Below are 22,378 nucleotides of genomic sequence, written 5' to 3'. Positions count from 1 at the left end.
CAGGTTCAAGTGATTCTTCTGCGTCAGCCTCCCGCGTATGTGGGACTTACAGGCATGTGCCACCATGTCCAGCTAATTTTTTTTGTATTTTTCGTAGACACGGGGTTTCACCATATTGGCCAGGCTGGTCTCGATCTCTTGACCTTGTGATCCACCTACCTCAGCCTCCCAAAGTGCTGGGATTACAGGCATGAGCCACTGCACCCTGCCAGTTTATATTTATTAAATACTATCCATATTCAAGCCCAGTACATAATCTCATTTTTATTATTAACAATAACTAATACTAATACTAATTAATAAGTAATACTAGGTTATATTTATTAAATACTGCCCATACGCAAGCCCAGTACATAAACTATCTTTTTCAATCCTCACAGCAACTCCATGAATTAGATTCTATTACTAGCCTCATTTTATAGATGAGGGTATTTATGAGGTTTAAGAGTTTAGTTAACTCACCCAAGGTCACCTACTTTGTAAATAGTAGAGCTGGCACTCAAGTTTAGTATCACTGGCAGATGTATAGCTTAGCTCACTGTAATTACTATATCAGAACAACTCCCTATGGGACTGGAGTGTTACTAGTTTAAATAGTGACTGGAGCTAGACTATTAAAATGGCTTCTTGCATCCATAGCCAAAAGTTAGCCCAGATAACAGACTTCAACAGCAGCTTTCCTCTGTGTTATTGATAGAAGTCTTTCACTGATTGAGGTGTGTCCTGGGTATAGGCCTTCACACGATGATAATTTTCTTATTAAACACTGTGAAACAACAAGAGACAAGTTTTCAAAGTATTCCATCTACTCCTTCACATATCTTCTCATGTATCAATAATACAGCCAATAATTACTGATTCGAATTTCTTCTGATGAATTTGTAATTTAGCTATGATTTCTCGGAATCTAGCTATGCATTCTAAATTCTTATTTCCAATTAGGTTCCTTGTGGCATCATTGAGCATTGAAAATAATTTTATGACTCATAACAGCTCATGAGAAAAAAATGGGTTCAGTCAATAACATTACCAGGCAGGTCATCCGCAAGCCACAATAATATCATGGAGAATTCAAAGTAAATGGATTTGCTTGCTAGGCAAGATAGCATGTCAAAGCCTCGAAAAAATTAAGGTTCTTGGCTATTAGGCCTACAGGGACCTCAGTTGCAAGGTTCAATGAAGACAAAAGCCAGAATTGGGACTGAGGGCAGTCCCTTGCAATAGTGATTATTTTAATGCATAGTGTCTAAGGGGGGTTAAGGAGCAAAAAATAGATCCAAGAAAACATTTAACTAATGGTTAATCTGTTGGGACAGTTATGTCAGCAGAAACCTATGAGGCTTTCCAATGGCCTTCCTTAAGCCAATCAAACTTAACATTTTATATTAAGCATTTCCAAACTATGGTTTTATATTAGGTATATGTAGTGCTTTATAAAAACAAGAACTACTTGATCGTGTAATCCTAGAAAATCCTTCAATCAATACTCTCTCCTAGAGATCTATGGGTTACCTTTACCATATTAAAGCCTTCAAGGGATTCCTGCTTGAAAGAAAGCTGTTTAATCTTGTTTAATTTAGCATTTCCTAAATGTACATGATCGGGAAACCATCTTTTTGTACAATGCGTTTAATTTACTGAACCACATTTTGAAAAAAAATGGTCCAGTGTAATTAGAGAATCTCATAGCCAATAGGTAGCATGCACAGAACATTATTGAATATTACTTCTTGCAGGGAAGCTATTGAGAATTTTCTGGTGGGCATGAATTTAAAGTAAATGATCTTTAAAATGTTACCAGCAGGCAGATATTCTAGATGTCTGTTCAAGGTCCATAGACTTCAGGCTAGAAGTAGGCTAACAAGCTCATTTGAGAGTTATAGAGCCCCTAGGATATGGACCACTGTAGGTCAGTCCAACTCTTCCTAGAAATGAAATGAGAAAGTCCCTAAGGATAAATCTAAAATATTTACTTAAAAAATTCTGAATGCAAGGTACTTATAGCCAAATTGTAGTTAAAATCATAAAGCTCTAGCCTATGGAAAAATTTAACCTAGAAAATTTGTTAGTGGATGGTAACAAATGTCAATAAAAGTCCTAAAAGTTATCACTGTAAGTATCCTCAGGACATGCAGTCTTGAAAAACATAACTTCCAAAGAAACTTTTGAGATAGTTATTTGCCAAAAATACATCTGTATAACTGAACGGGTTAAATACTGCTTTAATAATGTCACCTCCTATTTGGGAAGGCTTATTTTATGTCAAGTATAGAGGCACGCACTTAAGCGAATTAACTATCTTAACCCTCATAGCAACCCCACATTTTCTTCATTTCTAACAAATTATTTTGTTTATTATGCCTGAAACTCAGCTTTTTCTTAATTCCTTTTTTTTTGAGATAGGGTCTCACCCTGTTGCCCAAGCCGAAGTGCAGTGTTATGATCTCAGTTCATGGCAACTTCTGTCTTCTGAGCTCAAGCAATCCTCTTGTCTCGGTCTCTCGAGTAGCTGGGACTGACTACAGGCACGAACCACCACACCCGGCTAATTTTTTGGTATTTTTTTTGAAAAGACAGGGTTTCTCCATGTTGTCCAGATTAGTCTCAAACTCCTGAGCTCAAGCTATCCACCGACCTAGGCCTTCCTAGTGTTGGGATTACAGGTGTGAGATACTGTGCCTAGTTGCAACCCACATTTTATAGAAGTTATAGCAACCTGAGGCTAAGAGACTTCAAGTAATTTGCTCAAATTCAAAAGGGGAGTAAGTAGTTAGGCCAGAATTAACCATGCTATTTAATAGTCCAGTATAGGATTTTTATGTATATGGGTTTTATAAGTTAACAAACTTGTTTGAATGTGGCAACAAAGGACAATACAACAGTAACCTAAATAAGATAGAGGTTTTTGGCTCTCTTAGTTCATGTAAGTAGTCTAGGACTAGATCCAGCTCTTTCTATCTCTCAGGGACTGACTGTGTTCCTCACAATTCAAAGTTGGAGTCCTTATGCCCAATATTATGATATTAGTTATAGGAAAGTGATTAGGTCATGAGAGTAGAGCCCTCGTGAATGAGATTAGTGCCCCTATAAAAGAGACCCCAGAGAACTATTGGGCCCTCTTTCTTCCGTGTGAGGATATAAAGTGAAATCAGCAGTCTGCAGGCAGGAAGAGAGTCCTCACCAATACCCAACCATGCTGGCATCCTGATTCTAGGCTTCCAGCCTCCAGAACGGTGAGAGATACATTTCTGTCATTTAAGCCACCCAGTCTATAGTACTTTGTTTCAGCAGCCCGACAACATAGCCACCCAGCCAGCCTCTCCGCCAGCCTAACATCCGTTTTCTCAGCCAGCCTCTGGATCTGCCAGCCATCCAGACGGACTCTCAGCCAGTCAGCTATCCTCTCAGCCTGCCTCCAAGCCAGCCTTTCGGCCTATCTGCCAGAAAGCCTCTAAACCAGCCGACTTGCCAGCCAACCACCAAGCCTATCAACATGCAGCATACATCCTATGGCCAAATATGTCTATGCTAGTTCTTACCATTACATCCACTTTTCAGTTGGTGGGAAGCAAAGAAGAAAGGACACAGTATACACTTTTATAGGCCAGAACTAGAAGTTGTTCATTACATTTACCCATATGCTATAGACTAGACCTTAATCAAATGGCTACATCCAACTTCAAAGGAGGCAAAAAAATGAAATCCTTATCTGGGCATTCATGTGCTCTGTTAAATTCCAGGGTTCTATTACTAACAGAATAAAAGGAGGGTAGCTATTTGGGGATATATTTTTTTATATATACAGATTCCTAACTAACAGTTTTTGTCATAGAATCATCCACTTCTAGGCTAAACGTGAATGTTCTATCAAATATTTTGATTTAGCTTTAAAGTATTTAATACTAGGCAGTCCTTACTGCTATAAATTGATGGCATGAAGCTTGGGTCAATACAAGATTATTTTTTGACGAGAATAGGAGAGTGTTGATTTTTCTGTGATCATGATGGAAAGTGCATCCAACTTCTTCAAAAGTAATATAAAGTCATTGGAAACAAGTTTCTGTTCCATCTAGAGATAACAAATACTCCCTATATTGCTGTGGTGCTATTAAGATGTAGATTGTGGTTACGGGTGCCTGTGAGGGACCAGGGAGAGCATCAGGATAAATAGCTAATGCATGGGGGACTTAATACCTAGGTGATGCTTTGAAAGGTGCAGCAAACCACCGTGGCCCATGTTTACCTATGTACCAAACCTGCACATCCTGCACATGTATCTTGGAACTCAAAATTAACTTAAATTAAATTTTAAAAATTGTTGCATTGGAAAGAGAAAAAATAAAATGCAGAAAACAAAAAAATAATAATAATTTAAAATGTGGATTGTGTTAAAGCCTAAAAGATCTACACTGAGCCCATGCAGATGAGTCCACGAATAATACATGTCTGCAAGGGTCAAGGAGGTAGTCATGATCACTACTGACAATCAATGGATTAATGGATTAAATGAATCATAAGTAAGAAAACAATATAAATAATACATTATTCACTAATTAACTTAAAACAGTCACATTGTAGGCAATAAAGAATAGTTATTCTAACTAAACATATGAATGCACATATATCTATCTATGAGATTATCTATGATTAACTTGGACTACATGTGAGAGAAAAATCAACATAACAGCAGCCCATTCCAAAGTCCATGAAGACAGAGTACATCAAAAACATTCTATAGACATTTCCATGAAAAGTCATTTTCTTTTGAAGATATATGTACAAAAATAACTACAGGACCACAAAAAAAAATTATTGCAAATATTGTAACACTAAAAGCAAATGGCTCAATGTTGAAGACTGTTTTCCCACATTGTGCTTACTTTAACTAATAAACACTAACTTATAGGGAATTTGCCACTCTAGAAAAATTAGTCAATTAAAAAGAGCCCCTTAATACGGCTTCCACTTATATAGAGTTCTAATTTCATTTTCTGTATTTTCATCTCTCTTTTATTTTTTTACCTTGTCAAATATTTTTCCATGTATTCACTTTGGGAAGAGCACTGTAAATAACTACATCTCTCTTGTTTAGTACTAGAGAGCTTTTAAATCCCTTCGTACATAATTTTCATTTACTTCTTACATTAGTTACTTTCATTTACTTACTAATGCTTATTAATACAAAGTACAATGTCTTAGAATCTCCGAAAGTCAGTGTTTCTTAATTTTCTCATTTCGTAAAATCCAAAAGTTCTGATTTATGATATTTTTAACTGATGAACATTCTCCTGAATTCCGGAGCCTTCAAGAAGCACCAAATGTAACTAACAACTTCACTGGACCCACCAATACAATTTCAAAAAAGTGTAGGTTTATATTTCTTAGGAGATCATGTAAACACAGTGATACTCTTCAACAAATAAATAGGAAATTTATACTTTTCTAAATGTTATAAAAACTTGGATTTTTAGACAGAATTTTAATACAGAAATTTTTATACAGAATCCTAAGCGTTATGGGTTACGTGAGTATATTTTATATTTGTAGTAATGGTCTCAGCTTGAAACTTAGATATTTTCATTTTTGGACATAGATAAATCTGAGCACATCTGGAGAATCAATTCTAGTGGTTTTGAAAGTATTTTTATATTGGAAGACTCCTTTGTTCAGCCAGGCCCAGTGTCTCATACCTGTAATCCCAGCACTTTGGGAGGCCAAGGCAGGTGGATCATCTGAGGTCAAGAGTTCAAGACCAGCCTGGCCAACATGGTGAAACCCTGTCTCTTCTAAAAAAAAAAATACAAAAATTAGCCAGGAGTGGTAGCAGGCACCTGTAATTCCAGCTATTTGGGAGGCTGATGTGGGAGAATCGCTTGAACCCAAGAGGCGGAACTTGCAGTGAGCTGAGATCACGCCATTGCACTCCAACTGGGTGATGGAGTAAGACTCTGTCTCAAAAAAAAAAAAAAAAGGAAAAGGAGAAAGAAGACTTCTTTGTTCAAACAAAATCTTCAGAGGAAATGAAAATAAAATAGATGAAACGGATACAGATCTGGTTGAAGCAGCGCAGGGGTGGGGTGGGATCTCTTAAATTACATAATAATATTGAATAACTTAATTGAGCATCTCGAAGATACATTTTACAGGCAATTTTAGGCACAGTAGACATTATTTAATATTAGGAGCTTGACTGATAATCCCTGTTTCTATCCTCTGCTTTCTAGGATGCAAAAATCACAAGTCTCATCCAGGTACATTTGTAGGTGCTCATGCTCTTTTAATTTTTTAACAAAATTTTGGCTCTACATATCACACATTGTGAAACAGTAGGATGAATTATTACATTGAGAAACTACAAATGAGGTACTTCACATTACAAGTGAGTTATTTTAATTTCGATAACTTCTGGTCAAATTTCGTTCACGCATTTGGTATTTGAAACAAATGAATTCTGCTTGCTTTAATCCAAAATAGAGGATATTGGTCTCTGAGTCCAAACTGCATAGATCTCAGTCCCTGGGCTAGGCCTAAATTGCCTATTCCTTCAACAGATGTTTATTGCACTGGTGCTATATCAGTTAAGGTTCAGGCAGAGGAGGAAAGTCCCTGTATGTTCTAGGAATAAGGACTCATTATAGGAATTAGACTTTATACAATGGTAGAAGGAACTAGAAGGTGTGGGAGGAGGAGTTAAAGGATCAGAAAAGAAATTAGCAAGGAGCTAATCTGAGAAGCTGAGTATATTCAGTTGCTAAATTTGAGCCACAAAGGGGAACCCATAGGAAGTGCTCCCTGCACAGACCAACTCGACAAGTCTAGGGGTCCACAGCCAAATGTCTGGAAGTATGTCTTGAGGCCAGCATTGATCTTTAGGGCCAGTAGGCTGGAGGAAGACCTAGCAGAGCAGAGAATGAAGGCACACTGGAATCTACTGAGCACCACTAATCTATCCATTACCTCCTCAGACTGCAAAACAGCTTTCACAGACTATTGTCTGCTGCATCACTTCCAATTTTCAAATCTTTTGCAAGCTTTTCTGTTTGCTAACTCTATATTGGTAAGGGACTATATAGGTGAGGGGATTCTGGGAAATGTAGTTCTTAGTTTTACCAAGATAATGTAATAGTGTATCATAGCCTGTTCGTGTAAGAAAATGAACTAAGTAATCTGTAAAATGAGAATCATAACAGGGTATTTGAGAAGATGAAATGACATAATGCATGAAAAGCTTTTAACACTGTCACCTAGTGAATATTCAAAAAATGATTTTAATTATTATATATTAAACAAACAGACAAAAGGGGGAAGTAATATGATTAACTTGCTCAAGGTGCATTAGAGCAATAATATGTATATTACTGTGGCTGCCATGAGAATGTGCATCTTGGACCCCTGACTGCTGAGAGTGTAACTAACCAATAGCTCTAGCTGCTAAGCTCTGAAACTCATTGCCTCAGTTGCTTTAGGACCACAGTTACTTCTTGGCTCTCAGCCAATGTCTGGGTGTGGCAGTGACCAAGGCAGGTTTGTTGCTGGGAAACCCAGAAGTCCATTGAGAGTAGAGATTTTTGGCTTGAGGCCTCCCAGATGGCTCTGTTGATCTTTGCTTAAAACTGCAGGGCCCATCTAAAATGATTCCACCCAAATTAATTCCTTCCTTGCTTCCTTCCTTCTTTCCTTTATTCCTTCCTTTCCTCTTTTTATTCTTCAACCAAGGTCAGAGCAAGCCTTTCCCAGCTCCCTCCCCTTTTCTCTCCCTTGCCATTCCCATAATACATTTCTTACACGTTTAATCTGGTACTGCTATTTCCTTCTTGGATGACATGGATAAACACAACTGTGAAAGAAAAAATGTTAGCATACTAAGAAAATAAGGTCTAGCACCAGAGAGGGAAAAAAAAGGAAAGTTAATAAACAAATAATTAATTTAGAAAAATTGACATCTGTAATTTGATTAGACCAACAAAACTGCCTGGGTGCTAATTCTAGACCTTTTTTTCACTACATAGAGTTTCAAAATAAGAGTTTCTTTATATAGAGTTTACACTCATAGTTCACATACCCTGCCTTCCCTAACAGAAGCCAGGCTATGTTTGGAAAGTTCTGTACTTAGAATGGTAAAATCCAGTTGTCCTGAGACCACACAGATGAACATCCATGGAAATTTTCCTGTTCCATGCCTATGTTCTCGCTCATTTCCACTAGTCTTTTGTCTACAGTGAAGTTATCTATGAAAGAGTATCCAAGAAAATATTGCAACCTTTTCCAAGTTCCAGGAAATCCGAGTAGGTGAAGATACTCTTCACCTCACTGTATATAATGCAACATTGATTGGATTGACACTTATTCTGGCCCAAAGCATAGTTGATCTAATATATGAGTAAGGATATATATAATATATAAAGGATAAGCTAATCTTCATTTCTTCCATTGCTTTATCTTCTATTTCAGCTTCCATTGAGATGATCAAGAATATGCTAAGTTAGTATCCTATTGCCTAAAAGAAAATTATTTCCCAGGAGGACAGTTTAATGTTCAAATGCTTTCACTGGATTCAATATAAGAACCAGGAAGACATTTTGATACTTTTTCAAAGCCTCCTTTGGAGACCCTTGTTTATTATATTAATATCCATTACATAAAGATCTAGATGCTAAAATCATCTGTAATTCAGTACCTGATGGCTAGGGTGATCATTCCTTAAAATTGCAGGGCCCATCTAAAATGCTTCCATTCAAATTTCTTTCCTTTCTTCCTTCCTTCCTTCCTTCCTTCCTTCCTTCCTTCCTTCCTTCCTTCCTTGTTTCCTTCTTTCCTTCCTTCCTTGTTTCCTTCCTTCCTTCCTCCCCTTTCCTTCATTTCTTTCTTTCCTCATTTTCTTCTTCAACCGAGGTCAAACCAAGTCTTTCCCAGCTACCTCCGCTTTTCTCTCCCTGGCAGAAATGTTTTATACCTCTTTTCATCTAAAAATGGGACTAACATTTTATTCTGCCATTGCCTTGATGGCCGGGAAACTCAGTGTGAAGTTCAATGCTTAAGAATGATGTTTCCTCTTTCCTAGTAATTCTTTTTCTCTTTTCCCTGTAAAATTTTTTATTTTTAAAACTTTATTAGTAGTACTCATATTGTTTGTGAGTTTATTTTAGGTAAGCTTAAATAGTTGGATTTTTTAGAGGGGATGGAAATAAGTAGGCTATAAAATTTTAAATAAATTATATATGTACATATATATCAATGTTTACTGTGCCCAAACCATGATTACAAATCACTGAAGACGTTTTAGAAATAAACAGACCAGGTGCCGTGCCTTAAGAATGTAATGTCAGAGTTTTAAGAGGCTGAGGTGGGTAGATCACTTGAGCCTAGGAATTTGAGGCAGCAGTGAATTATGACTGTGTCACTGCACTCCAGCCTGGGCAACAAAGCAAGATCCTCATCTCTAAAAAAAGAACAAAAGAAGAAAGAATACTGAAGGGAGTTGTGAAAAATTTAATAGTTTCAATTCAAGCAAGCATGTGAATTTACATCTCATAGCTTTTTAAAGGAATTAATCTTTTTGTTTAACTTGTATCAGGTAATAGCACTGGAACACAAAGCTGATCGGTTACAGATGTGGGTCTGTAGTATCACGAGAGCCAGCTAACTCTTCCCTCAGTATCTCCATTCATAAAATATGAGGGTTGGACTCCGAAGACCTAAGGGATCATTTCCAGCTCTGGAATTGTATGATTTCTTCTAAGTTTACTCTTACTCTATTTCAACATTTAAACATCTAATTACCATAGGAGAACACATTCAAGAATGACAATAAGAAGTGACTATGCAAGAGGAAGTTTCTTAACTCTTTTCTCTTTACAAAGGCATTCTGAGGACATGGACTGTAATGAAGCATTTCCTTTCAAATTAGATTTGAATATTACATCAGATAATGAAGCTTTTGAAGTTCTAAGAACTCAAAATTCCATTCAGTGGTCTGATGTCATGAAAATGGATCCTTAACCAGTCAAAAGAGCTAATTCATTTTGGGAAAAAAAAAATGAAACAAAAGCATCTACGATTTCTTAGTCATTATAGTAGCTCTGTGAAACTATTATATAACCAGCTTCAAAACATACTGTTTTGGTATATACTGTGCAAAAAAAAGATTCTAAGCTTGACAACAACAGAATAGACTCAGTAACTATTTAGCAATACAACAAGTTGCTTTGTTTCAAGCATAACTGTTACCAATTACTTTATTCTAGCAGTCATGATAGAGCAATACTATCTGAAGCACCTTGGCATTAACTTTGTTGTGAAATATCAGATAGTCCTTGCATGCTGCAACAGGTTAAGTATGTATTTTCCTGTAGCATTAATTTGATATCCAAACAAAATTATATGATATGGGCAGATTATATAGCAATAGAAATGTGTTTATTTAAGTCCAACTAACATAGTTAGCTAGCTAGCCGTGTCATGTAGGCTAACCTACACAAACAGGATATAAGATACATACTTTAATTTCAGCTGCCTGAGAAATGAAACTTTTCTTCTCAGTGCCTAAAAGAGTAGGCACACGCCGGGCGCGGTGGCTCACGCCTGTAATCCCAGCACTTTGGGAGGCCGAGGCGGGTGGATCACAAGGTCAGGAGATCGAGACCACGGTGAAACGCCGTCTCTACTAAAAAAAAAAATACAAAAAATTAGCCGGGCGCGGTTGTGGGCGCCTGTAGTCCCAGCTACTCGGGAGGCTGAGGTAGGAGAATGGCGTGAACCCGGGAGGCGGAGCTTGCAGTGAGCCGAGATCGCGCCACTGCACTCCAGCCTGGGTGACAGAGCGAGACTCCGTCTCAAAAAAAAAAAAAAAAAAAGAGTAGGCACACAAAAGTGAAAGCACATAATCAATGCTTAGTGAACATTCATTAAATAAACAAGCTTTTATGTTATCTTGATCAGCTTAGTGTCGAAATTGGGAATTATTAGCATTCACCAAAATGGATGAATTTTATTTCTCTATAACACATGGAATTTATGATAGAATGTGTGTGTAACTCTGTATGTATACTTAGATGCCACTGATATTAGTTATATTTCTGATGTTTTGTTTAGCCGTTTACGGTGGTTGCTGTTGTTTTCTTCAAAACTGTTGAAATAGAATTGTCTACTTGTGAGAAGTCCTTTGAGCCTGACCTTATGAAGTGCTATAAGCTATATTTTACCTTAATATTGAGGCTGTCCAAAAGATGTATGTTTCAAAACTTCAAAGGAAACTGTATCTTGTGTAGTTAATGCAATCAGCCACAGCATAAAACACTTTTCTGAAGACGTGTAAAGGATCCAAACTTCAAATCTCAAGATTTGGCTGAAAGGGGCTAGAAGTAATTATCTGATAATATATACTTCCATTGTTTTCTCCTTTTTGTATCCAAAAAAATCATTTGAGAGTAAACATAGGGGAAAAGTTGCTTTAGCAAGTAATATACAGGAGAGGTAAAAATCCCAGGAACATCTAGAGAAGGAGCAGGCGGGAGTAAAATTGTTTGTTTCATGTTTTACACATTGTAGGCCAGAAAAAAAAAAAAAAAAAAACTTGCATTTTCATTCAAATTCACATCCACAAAGTCTTCTCTGAGTCAACCAAATTAAACTAAATCCACCAGCATGAGAAATTCAAGGACTGAGCAAAAGAATGTCTCATCATTAATAATAAGTTGGTACATAACCCAGAAGATCCTTCTTTCTTTCTTTTAAGTTCAAGATATGGCTGCTTCCCAGTTCTTGTCCCCATGGAAACAGGATGTGCTCGGTGTAACCAGCTGACGGAGACAAACAGCTTCGAGGCTGTGGCTACATCCCTGGGGCTGGTTTCACTGTGAAGTTCTCCTGACTGCTGCACTATTAGTTCAGCTGTGATTCCCCCGTTCTTTCCTCAAATCGAGGTCTATGCAACAGTTTGAAGTTGCATTTGAGGACATCTCGAGTTTTTAATATTTGACATCTATTTGTTGTGTTTCCATTGCTTTCTTGCCTATTTCATGCATTCTTTAAACAACTTGTTTTATGCATTGTTCATTTCTTCTTTTGAATGTACATTTTTAGTTTTCTTTGATCTTTATTAAATGCAAGTTTAATCACTCCAGCTAGATTTTTAAGATCCACAGAGAGAAAAACTATTTAAGCCACTTACAAGGTTAGAACAGTGCTTAGTATACAATAAACACTATATATTGCCTGATGGACAAATGACTCACTTTAGCGCTTTTATTCTCTGTAATATGTAGTTATAACAGAGAATAACTGCTCATTTTTAGCCAGCAGAGATTTGGTAATACATTTGGTTTCCCTGTAGTGGATTACTGTTGATGATCTTGACTTGCTGTTTGTACTATTCATGGCTCACCGGTGATGTTGATTGAAGTCATCCCTAGATGGGCTGTGACATCAATTACTGACCCAAATCTCACAGCTAAACTGCAGGTTGGGCATCACCACTATCATTTGGAAACAGTTAACGTTGTATGAAGGCTGATGCTCTACACACGTAGCTACATGGAGATGTGCAAACTTTCTCAAGAATTCACTTGTCTATTCCAGTTTGCTTCTTTGTTTGTGTATCTCAGAAAAGGGCATTGCCACAGCTGCTGGATTACGTAATGGCTCAAAAAAGCAGTCTTCAAGGTCATTCAAACACATGACTATCTCTCTGGGCCAGAACAAGAATTCCAACTTGCATTAAAAAGTCATCATAACAACCTAATTTACTCATAAATAGTCCTCGTGTGAATTACCTCTTCTCAAAAAGCATACTGAAGATATTTTCTTGCTTTTTTTTGTTATTGTTGTTGTTTAATTTATGGCATGTCTCATGCTATCTTTGAATGTTGAGATTATTCTCCAGGTATTAAGTTTAGATCTTATTGCTGAAATGAGACCAAGTGACATACAGTAAAATATTTGAAAGTCTGTTTAAAAAAAAAAATCTAGAGTTTTTAAATAAAATTATTTTGAATATGTTGACAATGCATATCTTAAAATCTTACATCTTATTTCATAAAATATAATCCGAGGGCTCCTTGTACGTCCAGATACTCAATTAGTAATCATCAGTTTTTTAGAAATTATTCCTTTTTACTATTCTAAGGTATCTTTAACATTTTGAAAATTTAATGAATGAAATTGTGGTTTTTAAAAGAGCCCAAACAGTTTCTTCCATGAGCGAATATATTATTAGTCTTGTACTTTTGAAATAAGAGAAGTCCTCTAGTACTGAACATTCTGGCATATATTTCCTAGTACCATCGGTCCTTCTTAGAACATAATTGAGACACTGAGGAATTAACTCCTTCAAGCCACAAGGAAGCCACTTCCCATCAGAGGTTCTGACTTTATTGTACTATCCTGTATAATCACATGAATTCATATGGCACCATTACTGAAGTATAATGAGATCGTTAACTCCTAAGCACGCAGTTTATTTTAGACTTTCAAAAATGCAGATTGACTTAAGATTAAGAAGTGATTGCAACCACGTATTTGCAGCAAAAGCAGTTATGAGACGAGAGATGGGGAAAACAAATTGTACTATACTATTTAAGCTCAAATTTCCTTACTCTCACCCCCACCTGGACAAAATGGCTCTTATAACATCCACTATCTATTAAAGCTTTTGCTTTTAAAACAAAATTAATATTCCTAAGAAATGCAAATATAAAAGGTGATAAGTCTTTTTTTTTTTTTTCATTTCAAGTATGGATCTGATTTTAAGACCTTATTTTCAAATGGCTCTTTCAGTGCTTTTGTAGGTAGGAGCCAAGAATTAAGAACAACCCTCATCTTGTGTGTTAGATAATACCACAGAGAGTTTCTCTATCCTCAGCTTTAACTCCTGTCTACTGACTAGACCTATTTAAATTGCCTAACCTGTTTAATGAGCTCCAAAAATAAATGTATATTATAGAGAAAACCAAAGGACACCCACTATTTACAGAGAAATGACACGGAAAGGGCATTTCTTCAATATGTGACCTAAATAACCCAAATCAGATTTAATTCAATATGGGAATCTGGGATTACATCAGAGCTGTTATCTGGGTCTGCCAGTAACTGCAATAACATCTTTAAACAGTAGCACAATCTCTGTCCTAACAAAAATGACTTCTCCACTAGGATAGAAATTAATTCACCCTTGCTCTCATTTTTATCACAAGGAGTTAAAATAAATTTTAAAAAATCAAATGCAGCTTCCTTGGACTGTTACAGCTAATTCTGAATTAAGAAATGAAACAGTTAGTAGTTATGTATTTCTGACAGTACTGAAAACAAATGCTCCTAATGATATCATTTCACATACAAACCTAACACATAGGCTGAGATGCACCTGGAGAGGCATCCCATAGAAGCTTCAGGTTTTATTATTACAGATTCACTCTTTAAAAATTCAAATAGGGCCTGGCATGGTGGCTCTTGGCATTTTGGGATGCCGAGGTGGGTGGATGATTTGAGTCCAGGAGTTTGAGACTGGCCTGGCCAACATGGCAAAACCCCCTTTCTACTAAAATTACAAAATTAGCCATGTGTGGTGGTGCATGCCTGTAGTCCCAGCTACTCTGGTGGCTGAGGCACGAGAATCGCTTGAACCCCAGAAGTAGGGGTTGCAGTGAGCCAAGATTGTGCCACTGCGCTCCAACCTGGGCGACACAGCAAGACTCTGTTCAATAATAACAATAATAATAATAATCATCATCATCATCAAATAATGCTGATGAGGAGACTCAACACCTGCCAAGACTCTAATAAAAGTGGGTTTATTCAGGTAATTTTTGACAGATGACGCAAAGCAGCAAGAGATAAAGAGTAACTTGGAAGGTATATTGAAAGGGGTAGTTGGATGGGAAACATGGCCAGTAAGGAGATGCCAGTGATGATTTCATAATGAACATGCTAGCCTAGGTCCAGCCATGGCTGTTCCTCCCACTCATTGCCACTCACTGAGGTTCTAGAATGTCCCTGAACCTGGTGATAAGAACAATGATGAGGGGAAGTAAAGTAAAAAAGAAGATTGATAATATTTTCTCTTCTGATACTGGACATGGTTAATACCTATATATATATATGAGAGATATATATATGGGTATATATACCCACATGTATATATGTGAGAAACAAAGACTCTTGAAGGCTCATTGTGTACAATGTCATCCTTCTAGTAATGATGAACACTATGATCTCCTGAGGTATTCTCAGCTCATGCACATTTAGCTGGAAGAGCTCAAATATTTCTAAAAAGCAACAAATGAGGCATTCTTTTGCATCGTTTCCCTACTTCAAGATAGATTTTTCTTGATGTTGAGTGTTGAGTTTATGCTGAAGAATTTGATTCTTGCAAATTTATTTTTACAGTGCGAGGGATATTTTTGCTGACAATTCAACATTCAAAGAGATGAGTGAACGACATCTCTAAGAGATGTCATGGAGTGCAGGTAGAAAGGACTTTTTAAGGAGGTAAGATCTAAAATAGGACAGTCACATTTAATTGATGAATTGTGTTATGATTGTCCAGAAGTAAAACAGAGAACCTGGAAGTGATTTGGGAGGAATATGTTAGTGTCAGAACATATGAGACCTTTTCTTTGTCCCCTTTTTTAAAAACTCTTTTTAATTCATGTGTTTCTTCTTTGTTTTTTTCAGAACTACTTCTCAAATCACTAGTCACATCCTGGTAGAAGTCCAGCAATGAAGATGGCACAGAAACACATTCCAAATACTATGATACCATAAAGTATACTGTAGCAATGCATCTGGCACACCCTCATTTTAACATCTGTCTCAGAAGATTTTGACAGAAGATAAAACTGTCTAGTTTTTATTTCATTGGTTTCATGAAAATTTATTTCACTGGTTTCATGTCACAGGCCCATGACTGTATAAAGAATCATAATCTTTACAAACACAACAGTGACTCACAGAGACATGTTGCAAAGCTGTAATCCAAAACACTGATGTTAATTTCAGAGGCCATTCATGGTGTTAAGAAGGAGCTTTTGTTAACCAAATAATTGAATACTCATAATTACTTTTCAGTTCTAGTTCAGTTCTTCACACCAAACCATTTTCTTTACGTAGTGAATGCAGAACTTGCCAATAAGAACTTTCCTTTTTTTTTTTTTTTTTTGAGACTGAGTCTGGCTCTGTCGCCCAGGCTGGAGTGCAGTGGCCGGATCTCAGCTCACTGCAAGCCTCCCGAGTAGCTGGGACCACAGGCGCCTGCCACTTCGCCTGGCTAGTTTTTTGTATTTTTTTAGTAGAGATGGGGTTTCACCGTGTTAGCCAGGATGGTCTCGATCTCCTGACCTTGTGATCCGCCCGTCTCAGCCTCCCAAAGTGCTGGGATTACAGGCTTGAGCCACCGCGCCCGGCCCAAGAACTTTCAATACTAAACTTCTATGTAAAACAAAACATCTCAAAATCAATAACTACTTTAATGGAATAGTAAAGAATTTACTTAAACACAAAGGAATGAAAATATCTCTGCAAATATGTCTACTGACTTTTCAATTTTGGTGACTTCTTTCGAATTAATTCCTTTACCTCTGTTCCTCATCCACATAAAAATGACAAAAATGAAAGATAATTTTCTAGCCTATAATTAAATTTCTCCATTGTTGGCATATAATATGTTTTTAATACATTTTTCAGTTGTCATAATTCGTATGAAAATTATTAAAAGAGATTTAGTTGCCTTTGAGGACTGTATTTGGAACCTACTTCTTAAAAATTGTGTAAAAATAATTGTGGCTTTTGAGAGACAATTGGAAATTTGAACCTGATCACATATTTTGTGATATTAAGGAATTTTATTAATTATTTTCTAGGTGGGAGAATGACATGATTTTCTTAAAAGAATGTGTGAATTGTTTATTACATTTCAACATTGTCTTAATCATCAAACATTTGTTGACCTTCTGCTGTATCTAGAGCTCTGTGATCCAGATGAAGTATTTGATATTAAGCCATTACCAGGTGGTAGTTACTCTACCTCTGTTTGAAATTCATGCCCAGTTCATTTGATTGCTTTAAATTTGAGTTCATTCTTGAGCATGTGCCACCAAATTCCAAGCATTTTCAAATGGTGAGTTACTTCTTACAAACTCAGTGGAGTGTATGTTTGCTGATCTGATGTAACCCACTTGAAGTGATGCGTTGTGTCAACCTTAATATCACCATCGGAGGATCCCTAGGGAATGCAGCATTTGGCTTATTTCATTGTTAACATCCGAATTTAGTTTATATCAAAGTAACATAACACATATAGTTTTAAAAAATCATATAGTATGAACAACAACTTGAAAGAAAAGCAACAGATCATTGCAGCTTGCCCTTCTCCCTCCCCAAGTACCTGAGCCTCTGTCATTGTCCTCAAGCATAATGCCATCAGCAGCACACCTGTAATTGAATAAGCAGGACTCATTACCCATTTCATTGAGGGAACACTCACACCACAGAGAATCCAGTGGTGTCTCAGGTAAAGGATGTTAAAAGGGACTTATAACAGGATTTGGGCTTTGGTTGGGTGAACCGACGGAAGTTTCCCGCTCTGAATTGGATGCTGTCTAAAAGTGGTTATGATCTGTGATTGGCTATCTCAATAAGTCTTATCTTTAGAGAGGGCGGACTAGAGTAATGCTAAAGATGCAATTGTTAAGAAACAGTCCTCATTCGTATTAGCTGAGAGAGAGGAATGTTTTGTATTTTGTGGCTTAAACAACGCTCATGTGTTTAGACATGATTGTAGAGTGATCTTCAATTTGTTTTGATCCATCATAGTAGATGATGTCATGTGATTTTTTTTTTTTTTTTTAATGTTCAACAGAATGCTAACACCTACCTGTGAGTACCAGGACAGCTGACAGCAACCCCGGGGCTTTGCTGGTGGTGCCAGGCTAGCTCCTGGAAGTCAGGAGTTGCCTAGTTCCTTCCCATGCCTTTTCCCAGAGGCAATCACATTAAACTTTTTGGAAGTTTCTTCTGGCACTTACCTCCAGATTCCTAATAGTTTTTCTTTGTTTTTAAATGTTTGATTTATTTTTAAATATTTGACTTCCTGCTGTAGAAATAAGACTTTTTGCTCTCTTGTATCCACGCTGCTATATACATTCTCTGTGTACATGCCTCCTATGCCCATCCTAATAATACACATATATGACACTTTTTACTTTAAAGTAATTATGGACATCTTTATTATTGTGGCTATGTCAATATTATTCATAACAGAACTATACGATACACTATAATTATATATCCTTTTCTTTACAATTTAGTTTTTGCTGGTTTTAATAATTGCTTTCGTTTCTGTTGCTAAGTTATCAACAATTCTTGTCCTCAATTCTCTAATAGAATTGTAAAATTTCTCTTAAAATGTTTAAAACATCAGCTAATTCGTCAGTTCAATTTCTTCTGCTTGCAGACAGACTTCTGAAGCACTCAGGTGACTGCTGCAGTCTGGAGTGGGGACTTTCTAGGACCACAGCATTGCTGTTGCTCTGGGACATCATTTAAAGCATTTGATTTAGCGCTCTCTCTTTTGCTGGATTTTCCAGTTCCTGACTCCTATGTCTACGTTTTTCTTGTGTCATTCTGTTGCTTGTGATAGAGTTCATGTGAGTGGCTTCCCAAAAATGGGTACACGGGAGATAAATCGTTTGACATTTGCCTACCTGAAAATGCCCTTTCTTTCTCTGCACATCTGAATGATTTTTTGGCAGAAAAAGAATCCTGAATTGGAAAGAGGTTTCCCTCAGAATATTGAAATCACTTATTATTTGCTAGGTCTTAGTGTTGCTGTTGAGAAGTTCAATGCCTTTTGATTTAAATGTGACAGTTTTTTCCCTCTTTGGAGGCTACTGGAATGTTGATCCTTGGTGTGAATTTGATATGACTGGTTATGATTATTTTTTGCATATACTGTTCTGGGCTCTTTCTGTCTAGAATATCATATACTTTAATTCTGAGAAATATTTCTATATTATTTCCTTGATAATTTCATTCATTCTGTTTTCTCTTTCCAGAACTCATATTAGTGGGACCACTTGGATTTAACCTTTAATTTTCTTAACCTCCATTTTACCCCTATTGTCCATCTCTTTGTCTTTTTGTTTGATGTTTTGGGGAATTTACTAAACCGCTTTTTCTTTCCCATATTAAGAAAATTCTATTATCATAATTTAATTTTTGTGAGTCTTTTCTCATTGCCGTAATGCTCCCCTTTTAAAGAAAATATTTTCTTGACTTGTGAGTGCATTATTTTTTCTTATCCTAGACTCTGAACATGCTAATTATAGATTCATTTGATATTTTCTCTTCTCTGTAAACACAGGGAAGTTCTGTTTTTTTCCCCCCAAGTTCTTTAGTTGTGTTTGTTTACTTTAGTCTCTAGCTTTATATTAGAGGCTTTTTCAAATGCCCGACCTCCTTGGTTGTTATTCCACTTAAAGTGAGGCATGAAGAGCCTAGTTTGGAATCTTTATATGATGTGGAGCTTCACTGTGGATGATCTGACGGGGGCAGAGCAGGCTTTTGGGGTTGGAAATAGGGAGAGGGACACTGAAAGTTTCACTGTCAGTAGGTTTTTCTCATGGAGTGTTCAGTTACTCCGTGGAGGAAACTTTGCGTTTTCTGCCTGGGAGGTTATGCTTCCCAGCCTGTGTTCTTGGAGTTGAGCAGAAGAATAGAGCGGGATCTCATAGTTTAACGTTGTAGAATTTCACTTAACCTCATTGTCAGCATAGCACCCCCTCCAGCTCTCTGCTCTGCTGAGCTTTGCTGCCCCCATTTATTCATAGAGGAAGTCTCTAGCTTCTGATGGGTGGGAGAGAGACTGTTGCCTGGCTCTTTGGAGCAGAAGAGAGGACTCTAGGAATCTACCTGCTCTCCAAACAGAGTTTCAACAAAAACACCTGTTTACAGCCCTAAGTTCACCTTTATTTTCAGAGGTCCTAACTGTCTCTAATTCCAGGAACTGCTGAGATTCTGTGACAAGAACTCACCTATTTTCCACTGTCTGGGTGCTTAGGTTTCAGCTCTGTTTGGTTATTTACTACTTGCCCATCTGCTTTTAGTCTTCCAGGAGTTCATTGACATCTTTTGTCTATTATCACCCATTTTCTTTATCTTTTGGGATTTGTATATCGTTTTATCCTTTCCAGGGCATCTAGCTAGAAATCAGATATGGAATATATATCTAATCTACTTTGTTTAATCAGAAGTGTTAGCAGCTTTGATTTTTACCACTTGGTCTTTGAAAACATTTTAAAATTGATAAGCACATTAAAAATTTGAATGTATAATTTATATTTTACTAGTCCAAAAGTTACTAAAGAAAACAAAAACACAACAAAAAGAAAACAGTTTATTTTCCTTCTCCATCCACTCATCATCCAAATGCATGAGTTTATCTTAAACAGACAAAAGATGACCAGACATTCAATATGAATGTTCAAAAGGGGAACAATTATTCTGGACTCTAAGTACCAAAGTCTCTGATGTAGGCAACTACAGAAATTCAATGAAAATAAAATCACATTATAGAACTAATAACATTGACTCATAATACTTCAGGCATGCATAACTCTTTTGCTTACATTTGACCTACCCGCCACTACCCACTATAAATGCCATGAAAAATAGCACTCTTCATTACGCTTTAAAACTTTATTGTCTTCACTTCCTTTGAAATTAATAGCCTGTCATTGATAGCCCTATTGCATATTTTTATTTCTTTAGGTAGTAAACAGGAACTATCCTACTATTTGATTTTTATTTCTAATCCACTTGAATACTTTTAATGTTAAGAAAAACTATTGTCTTTTGACCACATAATGGTATGAATTCAAGACTGCAAGCTAACGTCAATGGAAGCACTGAATTCTCAGTAAGAAAGTAAAAGGAGTCATAATAATTAGTAGCTACAATGAAGATGATAATCAAATGTTAAAACCATTCAGATGAATTTCTGCAGTGAACTTCTGTAGGTGTCTTGACTGCAAATGTCTGTTCTTTCTGTGGTTAGTGACATCAATTAATGGAAAACAAGGTGCAGGAACATGCCGATGCATGTTTTAACAAGTAAATGCAGCGTGGCCTGTGGTAGGTCTCACTTTGCAAATATTATATGTTCCTAAGAAGCCAAACAGAGAACAAGTTTAAACTTGAGGATAGCAAATGTGAATGAAACAAAGAGAATGTCTGGGTTTGTTTTTTTTCCCTGAGAAAGGATTTTCCCACATATCTAGAAATAAATGTAGATTGCTGAAGTGATCAAGCAGAATTTCATGATCAGTTTTATTCAATACTTAAAATGTGCCTGGTAAATTCTCCATTAATCTACTTCCAGGGATTCATGTACCACTTATTTACTGATGACATTCAAATATACCAATATTATTCTAATTTTTAAACTTCAAACACATTCTAAGGAATTTTTCTGAGTTACCTCAAACTCAACAAATCTAAAATTAAACAAATTTTCTACCCATCAAGCCCAATGTCCCTCTTAAATTCCTTAATAGTTTTATAGTCTATGTAATCACCTAAATTAAATATTTTAGTCATATTCTAATACTAAGCATAGTTCTTAGTACATTTATTTCTCAAATAAATAAATGGATGCATTTTCAGTGCTTTCTAGTCCTCTCCCTATAATCTGATGGTTTGGTAAGTTTAGTAAGTTCTATCCACTATACTTCAAAACCCCTCTCATGCCATCCCCTTCTTTCATCTGCTCTATTGCTGTTTTAGTACAGACCTTCAAGCCTCCTAACTCTTATATCTCTGTTGTCTAATACAGCTGCATCTCTGCAGCTCAGATTTCATCACATTGCAGCCTGATTTAAATCTATTCAATTTCTCTCTTATCTGTAAACCAAAATTCTAATTTCTTCTCCTCACTCTCCACAATTATTGAACCCTTCATTTGCCACTTTTCTTGACTCATTAACTGAACCTTCCCCCAAAGCCATATTTTTACATTTTTGATCCTACTGTGTAATCTCATGACACCAGGACTTTGATCATATTATTTCCTATGCTGGAATAGTTTTTTCTTTTACTCTATAGCCTGCTTATCCTTTAGTTTCTAATTCAAACATTTTCCAGGCCTCTAAGCAGAATTTTTTTTTAAACTCCTCAAAGCTTTTATGATACTTTTTCTTTATACTTCTCCTCTAGCTCTCAACACAGTCTAAGCTTTATTTTAATAATCTGTTCATGCACCTGTCTCTTGAAGTCCTAAAAAGGGCTGACCTCCAGCACTTAATTCCTGTCCCACAGTAAATGCTACAGGAGTTTTCAAAATAGGCATTGAATTAAAGCCATGTTACATTATTTTTGAGAATGACATCTC

The sequence above is a fragment of the Macaca thibetana genome, chromosome 5 (assembly GCF_024542745.1).
Source record: "Macaca thibetana thibetana isolate TM-01 chromosome 5, ASM2454274v1, whole genome shotgun sequence".
In the NCBI taxonomy this organism is placed as follows: Eukaryota; Metazoa; Chordata; class Mammalia; order Primates; family Cercopithecidae; genus Macaca; species Macaca thibetana.
Note: the sequence above shows the minus strand (reverse complement) of the source record.